Source organism: Leopardus geoffroyi, chromosome E2 (assembly GCF_018350155.1).
Source record: "Leopardus geoffroyi isolate Oge1 chromosome E2, O.geoffroyi_Oge1_pat1.0, whole genome shotgun sequence".
Taxonomy (NCBI): Eukaryota; Metazoa; Chordata; class Mammalia; order Carnivora; family Felidae; genus Leopardus; species Leopardus geoffroyi.
Genome location: NC_059335.1, coordinates 10,016,777 through 10,022,765, shown reverse-complemented (window position 1 = coordinate 10,022,765; position 5,989 = coordinate 10,016,777). Strand labels below are relative to the sequence as shown.

Genomic DNA, 5,989 nt, shown 5'->3' with positions numbered 1-5,989 from the left:
CACTCTGGATGGGGGGGAGGGGGGTGGGGGTGGATACAGACAATAAAGAACATACACAACAATACAAAGTGAGTCTTGGAGTCAAAGAAGGAAGCAGGGAAGAGGGCTCAAGAGTGTTGAGGATGGTTTTATTCACTAAAGTGACCAAGGAAGGTCTTCTTGAGAAAGCCAGTTCAGCAAAGGCCCAAAGGAAGGGGGCGGGGGGGGGGGCGCAAGGAATGCCCGGACAGAGGGAAATGCAGGTGCAAAGATCCTGAGGCCAGAGTGGGCGCATCCTGGATGGTGAGAAGGTACTATGAAGCTGGAAGGTCCAGGAGTGAGCGAAAAAGGGGAGAGGGGTGGGAGGTGAGGTCTGAGAGGGGGTTGAATCCGGGTGAAGACTTTAGCTTTTCCTCTGATGGGGTGGGAACCCCTGGAGGGCTCTGAGCCGAGGGAGGCGAGCCGAGTTAGTTCTAACAGGCGCCCTCTGGCGGTCAAGTGGGAAACAGGCTGTGAGCAGACAGCAGGGGAGCCCAGCGAGGAGGCTCCCGTGATAAACTCTGGGTGGGACGGTGGCTGTGGGGTCAGATTGAAGGGGGAGGCGCGGGAGGGGGCTGAGGCGTTGGGTGGGGATGTGAGGGAGAGAGGGGAGTTTGGGGAAACTCCAGGTTTGGGCCTGAGCAGCTGGAAGGATAAAGAAAGGGGCTGAAAGAAATAACGATAATTGGGGCGCCTGGGTGGCCCAGTCGGTTAAGCGTCCGACTTCGGCTCAGGTCATGATCTTGCAGTCTGTGGGTTCGAGCCCCGCATCGGGCTCTATGCTGAGCCTGGAGCCTGTTTCAGATTCTGTGTCTCCCTCTCTCTCTGCCCCTCCCCTGCTCATGCTCTGTCTCTCTCTGTCGCAAAAATAAATAAAAGCATTAAAATAATAATAATAATAAAAGAAATAATGATAATTAACGGCCGTTGTCCCATGCTATGTACCTACCGTGTGCCTGACCTCATTCAATCCTTATGACAATCCTGAGAGGTGGGAGATGGGGCAGGATTCTGGATTTAGTCAGATCTCTGTACCATAGTTTGCAAGTCGAGCCTACATAATTTGCTCAGTACTGTTGGTGGATTCAATGGATAATGGCAAAAAGGTACAGCGCTGTTCTCGGCACATTATTATTTCTAAAATTTTTTAAAAATTTATTTTGAGAGAGCGAGCGAGCGAGCGAGAGAGAGCCGTGGAGGGGAGAGAGAGAGAGAGAGAGAGAGGAAGGGAGAGAATCCCCAAGCAGGTTCTGCGTTGTCAGCTCACAGCCCGACGTGGGGCTCGATCTCGTGAACCGTGAGATCACGGCCTGGGCCGAAATCGAAAGCGGGACGCTCAACCGACTGAGCCGCGCAGGCGCCCCAGCACCTCACTTACCTTGCTGAATCCTTACAACATGCTGTCCACAAGCACCATTTTCCACATGGGAAACTGAGGCACAGAAACGTTAAGTACCTTGCCTAGGGCAATACTCATAATTATAATAGATTTATGATAGAGGTGGTGGAGAGAGCTCTGGGAGTCAGAAAGATCCCCGTGGGTTCAAATCCCGGCCGGACGAGCTCCGGGCTTTGCTGTCCTGCTTTGTAAAGTGGAGGGTCGAAGAGTACTGTGGGAGCCGAGGCTTTGGGATGGGTTTAGGAGATAATTCACGGAACAAAAGGGAGGCCGCCATGTAGACAATGAGTGTTAACTCACTGGCATTAAAATAAAAACTGAAAAAAAAATGTCAGTGTCAGCACGGATCCTTTTTCAGGGTTGGGGATACAGCAGTCGGCAAGCCAATTGGGCCTTTAAAACGATCATGAGACAACAAATATTCATTCAGTCATCCGGAGGGCCCTCCACGCTTTGAGTCGCGGGCCACCTCCTCCAGGCAGGACCTGCCGATCGCCTCCCTGCGTCTCCCCAGGGTCAAACGAGTTCATCTGGTCTGTAGCTCAGCCCCGAAGGGCTTTGCCTCAGAAGATGTGTGGCTCTTTGCCTCCTGTTGTGTCTGGCTGTCTACCCCAGTCTCCCTTTCCACCTTTCAGCCGGTGAGTGGGGTCCCCATATTTCTTTCCTCCACCTGGGACGCCCCCACAGTCACCTGGCTTGTCCCCCACGGTTCCCTCTAGGCTCTGCTCAAGCGTCCGCTCGTCAGAGAAGCCCTCTCGGACCATCTCTGTCCCCTGGGAGCAGCCTTATCTTGCACCGCAGCCCTCCTTTGAACATCCTTTTGTTTAGCTATTTATGGTCTGTTTCCTCTTGGAGAAAGTGAGCTCCATGGCGACAGGGACAGCCTTCCGGCACAGCTGTACGTTCCAATCTCCATTTCACAGATCCGCAGACGACAACGAGGCCCGGCCCAGCGTAGATTGGCACAGGGCAAGGACGGTTCGTCGAATGAATGCTCGAGCCGCATCTCAAGCGGCCAGAAGGGCGCCAGGCCGCCCCCTGGTGGCCAGGGCGAACGTGGGCCCGCTCGGCGGCCAAATTTCCCACCAGAGCTTCTCGTAGCCTGATAATGACGGACTAATGCGAGAACTTAACTCCGTCTCACATATAACCACAAGGTATTTTTTACGGGTATTTTTTGAGCTTCCAAATTGTATTTGAAAAAAAAAAAAAAAACAACACAATTATTTTTTTTTTTTTACGTCTATTCGTTTATTTTTCAGAAAGAGGGAGTGAGAGAACGAGCGGAGGAGGGGCCGAGCATCCAAAGCGGGCTCAGCCCTGACAGCGGAGACCCCCGGATGCGGGGCTCAGACTTCCTAACCGTGAGATCGTGACCCGAGCCGAGACCTGATGCTTAACCCGCCGAGCCACCCAGGCGCCCCTCAAAATCCTTTGAAACGTTGTGGACACGAAGGCACGACGTACCTACTTTTGTAAAACCCACGAACCCCGAGTGCAGAAGCCCTGGGGGGAGAAACCAAACATTACAGGTCCCCCGCCTCCTACCAGGATCCCCTGGGGACCCCCTTCTACTGACTCTCTCCCGGGCAATCATTATCCTCAAGTCTACCAACAGAGATTTAGTTATGCCTGTTCTAGAACTTCATGCAAATAGAATCAAACCGATGTGCTCCTTTGCGTCTGTCTGGCTTTTGTCGCTCAGCGTAACGTTTGCAGGTTGCATGCACGTGCTGGTGCCCCGGTAAGAGAGCGTTCATGTTCACTGCCGTGTGGCATTTCCGCGTGCAAAGGCACCCCAGTGAGAGTATCCATTGTACCGCTGAAGAACATTCTGGTTCTTTCCAATTCGGGGCTGTCTGAGTCTGCTCGGGGCGGCCACCACAAAGTCGCCCAGGCCGGGTGCCTTACACAACAAAACTTTAGGGGGCACCTGGGTGGCTCAGTCGGTTGCGCGTCCGACTGCGACTCAGGTCATGATCTGACGGTTGGTGAGTTCGAGGCCCGAGTCTGGCTGGCTGAGGTCAGTGCAGACCCCGCTGCGGATCCTCTGTCTCCCTCTCACTGCCCCTCCCCCACTCGCACTCTCTCAAAAATAAAGAAAACATTCAAAAAAATTAAAAACAACTCCCCCCCCCCCATTTTATCTTCTCCTAGTTCTGGAGGCGAGAAGTCCTACCTCAAGGTGTCCCAGGGTTGGTTTCTTCTGAAGCCTCTCTCCTTGGCCTGTGGAATGGCTGTCTTCCCTGTGTCCATACGTGGGCTTCTTCCCTCTGTGCATAGATATTAATCTCCTCTTCTTTTAAGTTCATTTATTTATTTTTGAGGTGGGGAAGGGCAGAGAGAGAGGGAGACACAGAATCCGAAGCAGGCTCCGGGCTCTGAGCTGTCAGCACAGAGCCCGACCCCGGGGCTCGAACCCACGAACCGCGAGATTGTGACCTGAGCCGAAGTCGGATACCTAACCGACTGAGCCATCCAGGCGCCCCTAAGCTCTTCTTATGAGGACACCAGTCATAGGAGATTAGGGCCCACCTTAATGACCTCCTTTTCACTTAACTGCCTCTGTTAAAGGCTTATGTCCAAATTAGGTTACATTCTGAGGTGCTGGGGGGTAGGGACTCTGACACACGAATTGGGGAGGGGACACAAATCAGCGCATAAGCGGGGCGATTGTGTCGAAGCTGCCACGGTCGTTCTTGGCCACGACACGTTTGGTGAGCACGTGCACGCATTTGTTGGGTAAATGCCCCGCAGTGCATTTGCTGGCTCACAGGGTATGTGTGTGCCTCGGACCGTCGTAGAACTTACTCCACAGCAGTTGGGGCGTTTTGTGTCCCCTCCAGCAGTGGGCGTCAGTCCCGGCTGCCGCGCATCCTCACCAGGCCTGTGACCTTGTCGGGCCTTTTCATCTGGGCCGTTCTTTTGCCGGTAAGCGCAAAGGGTTATTTGCGTGGTCTTAATAGATACTGAAAATCGCCAGGATCTCCACCACTCCTTTCAAGGGAAAATTGTGCTATGTGGTGTTCAGAAATCAACAAGGGCGGAGCGCCTGGGCGGTTCCGTCAGTTAAGCGTCCGACTCGGGTCATGATCTCGTGGTTGGTGCGTTCGAGTCTCCCCCGGAGCCCCCAGAACGAAGAACCCTGCCCACACCTTGCTTTCAGACTTCTGGCCTACCAGAAGGGTCGAGAATACCCTCCTGCTGTTTTCGGTCACACAGCGCGTGGCCATTTGTTACGACAGCTGCTGGAGCCCGTTTTCCTGTCTGTGAAATGGGCGTGAACCAGACCTTTGAGGCCCGTGACACAATTGGAAGGAGAGCATCCCTTTAACCAATAAGCGAGCAAACGTCTGTGACGTGTCTCCAGAGGCCACGGGCTGGTGTTATTCGGCTGGAGGGAGGAGGCGCTCAGGTGATGGTAAGAGTCACCGGCTGGGTGCCAGACACTGTTGTAAGTGCCTCTGGCTGAGATCAAACAACAGGCATTCATTCACTTGCACCTCTGGGAGGGGGGGGGGGGCAGGCAGAGACACAGAATCAATTTCTTTGGGCCCAGATCAGAATGTTGGCTGGGGCCACATTCCCTGGGGAGGTTCCAGGGGACAATCAGTCCCCTGGCCTTTTGAAGCTTTTTTCCCCAGCTGTATTTTTTTAAATGTTTATTTTCGAGAGAGAGAGAGAGAGAGAGAGCAGGGGAAGGGCAGAGAGAGAGGGAGACACAGAATCCGAAACAGGCTCCGGGCTCCGAGCTGTCGGCACAGAGCCTGATGTGGAGCTCGAACCCGCGAACCGCAAGATCGTGGCCTGAGCTGGAGTCGATGCTCAACCGACTGAGCCACCCAGGCGCCCCCATGTCACCCTGTCTTCTGTGTCAAATCTGCCTTTGTTTCTTCCTCTTATAAGAACCCTTGGGATTGCGGTGAGCCCCCCCCCCCCAAAGATTCCAGGACCATCGCCCCATCTCGATTCTTAATCACATCTGCCAAGTCCCTTGTGCCGCGTAAACGAATATTCACAGGTCCCAGGAATCAGGGTGCGGACATCTCTGGGAGTCAGTGCTCAGCCTACCGCACCTTCCAGTAGCCCGGTGGGGTACAGGCACTGTTATTATGTTACAGATGGGGACCCAAAAGCTCAGAGGTGTTAAGTAACTCCCCCAGGGTCCCACAGCTCAGGCGGCAGAGCTGGGATCTGAAGTCAGCCAGCCTGGCTCCAGAGGCCACGATCTTACCTGCTCTGCACCTGGCATCCCTGTGGTCAGGCAGCCCTGAGTTCAAATCCCAGGTTGGCTTCTGGGTAGCTGGGTGACTGAGGGCCAGCGCTATGGGCTCACTTCCTGGGCTGACTGGGAGGGGCAGGGACATCACAACTGTCGGGGACACTTGGGTGGCTCAGTCGGTTAAGTGGCCGACTTCAGCTCAGGTCATGATCTCACGGTTCGTGGGTTTGAGCCCCATGTCGGACTCTGTGCTGACAGCTCAGAGCGATAATGGCGAACCCCTTGAGTTGCCCAGAGTTCGGGTGAAAATGCTCAGTGCCCCAAAGAGGGACTCTCAGGGTCCAGCTCCC

General features: G+C 54.4%; 1 long non-coding RNA gene across 1 annotated transcript; it reads left to right on the top strand.

Annotated features, from left to right (window-relative positions):
- The first annotated feature begins 1,583 nt into the window (after nt 1-1,583).
- LOC123578763 lies at nt 1,584-3,090 on the top strand. Its single transcript, XR_006702502.1, has 2 exons — nt 1,584-2,574; nt 2,680-3,090. It is a non-coding gene; the product is annotated as an uncharacterized LOC123578763 (long non-coding RNA).
- The last annotated feature ends 2,899 nt before the right edge of the window (nt 3,091-5,989 follow it).